At 33.7% G+C, this 2,248-nt stretch overlaps 1 pseudogene; it reads left to right on the top strand.

Annotated features, from left to right (window-relative positions):
- The first annotated feature begins 1,756 nt into the window (after window positions 1-1,756).
- Window positions 1,757-1,996, top strand: LOC134391520 (cytochrome c oxidase subunit 7B, mitochondrial-like; annotated as a pseudogene).
- The last annotated feature ends 252 nt before the right edge of the window (window positions 1,997-2,248 follow it).

Below are 2,248 nucleotides of genomic sequence, written 5' to 3'. Positions count from 1 at the left end.
ATTCTAAAATGTGGAGGCTGGGAAGTAAAGGTCAAGGTGACAGATATTTGGTGTCTGGCAAGGGACTTTTTGCTGTGTCCTATGATGGCAGAAGAGCAAAAAGACAAACAGCTCCCTCCCATCTCTTTTATAAGGTTGTTAATTCCACCAGTGAGGGCTCTGCCCCTATGACTTAATCACCTTCTAAAGGCCTCACCTCTTAATACTGTCATATAGGTAATTGTTTCAACATACAAATTTTGGGGGACACATTCAGACCATAGCATACAGTCAACTGATCTTTGATAAAGGGGATAAATATACAATGGGGAAAGGATTATTTCTTCAGCAAATGGTGTTGGAAAAACTGGACATCCACATGAAAAAGAATAAAATTGAACCTTTATCTTACATCATACACAAAAATCTACTCAAAATGAATTAAATACTTAAACACAGGACCTGAAACTGGAAAACTCTTGGAGAAAACATTGGGGGAAATCTTCATGATATTGGTCCTAGCAATAATTTCTTGGATATGACAGCAAAAGCACAGGCAATAAAAGCAAAAATAGACAAGTAGGACTACATCAAATTAAAAACTTCTGCACAGCAAAGGAAACAATTAACAAAATGAAAAGGAAACCTACAGGAAGGGAGAAAATATTTGCAAAACATGTTTATCCAATAAGAAGTTAATATCTAAAATATATAAGCAACATTTAACAACTCAATAGCAAACAAACAACCTTACTTAGAAATGGGCAAAGAACTTAAATAGAAATTTCTCCAGAGACATACAAATTTTCAACAGGTATATAAAAAGATGCTCATCACTAATCATCAGAGAAGTGCAAATTAAAACCGCAATGAATTATCACTTCATGCCTGTTATGTTGGCTATTATACAAAAAAAAAAAAGAAAGAAAGAAAGCATAAGTTTTTTTATTTTGTATTTTATATTTTAATTTATCAATAGACAATGTACTTGATTTTTGTGTCCCTTTACCAATTCCTCCGTTTAAAAAGTGGAATCTTTGTGCTCTGTTGGTGGGAATATAAAATGGCAAAACCAATGTGGAAAAAAATACAGAATTTCCTCAAATAATTAAAAATAGAACTACTATAAGATCCTGCAATTCCATTTCTGGGTATTTACCCAAAAGAATTGAAATCAGGATCTGAAAGAGATATTTGCACTCCCATGTTCATTGCAGCAATACTCACAATAGCCATGAGATGGAAATAACCTAAATGTTCATTTGACAGATGAATGCATTTAAAAAAAAATGGTATATACATACAACGGAATATTACACAGCTATTAAAAAGAAGGAAATCTTTTCATATGCTACAACATGAATGAACTTTGAGGACATTATACTAACTGAAATAAGCCAATCACAGAAGGACAAATAGTGTATGCATGCTTCTGCTTCTATGAGGTATCTAAAGTGGTCAAACTCATAGAAGTACAGAGTAGAATGGTGGTTACTAGGGGTTAGCAGAAGGAAAAATGGGAGTTGCCTCTGTTCAGTGGATACAGAGCTTTATTATTGCAAGATCAAAAAGTTCTAGAGATCTGCTTTACATCTTTGTGCTTATAATTAACAATTAAACACTTAAAAATCTATTAAAAGGGTAGATCTTATGTTATATATTTTTGACCACCACTGCAACAAAAAAGACAACATGAAAAAAGTGGATAAAGTTAAACCACATAAAATAATACCAGATCAGTAGATGGAGTTGTCACAGTTCCATCTGCACCTTTACTATGTTTCCCCTGGCCAAAAATGAATTGTTATCTCTGAGTTTGAAGCTTCCATCAAACAATAGCAAGGCAGAGACACCAGAAACCTGCCCCTGATTTTCATGACAAATATGGTAACACTATTTTAGTTGGTGAAGCCACTCCCTTTGTTGCTGTATGGACAGTACAGCAACACACACTGGAATAGAATGGAACCTGTCCCCTGTTGGCAGAGTCACTCCAAAGTAATGGAGAGATCAGTAATTATTCTAGCTGATGTAATACTGAACTGTTTCAAAACCAACTGATGCCAAGTAAAAGCACTGTATATCCATTAAAATACAGCATTATTGAACAAATAAAGTACTTTTAAAACCTTTTAAAAAAATAAAAATCAACGTTTTGGTAGAAAAAAATCACTGAACTTTGAATCAAAAACAGGGTTTTTCCAACCATTTTGACACTATCTGACTATGTGACTCTTGTGTATAACTTCATCTTTCTAAATCTGGTTCC

Source organism: Cynocephalus volans, chromosome 12, assembly GCF_027409185.1.
Source record: "Cynocephalus volans isolate mCynVol1 chromosome 12, mCynVol1.pri, whole genome shotgun sequence".
In the NCBI taxonomy this organism is placed as follows: Eukaryota; Metazoa; Chordata; class Mammalia; order Dermoptera; family Cynocephalidae; genus Cynocephalus; species Cynocephalus volans.
This window is presented reverse-complemented; position numbering and strand designations above follow the sequence as displayed.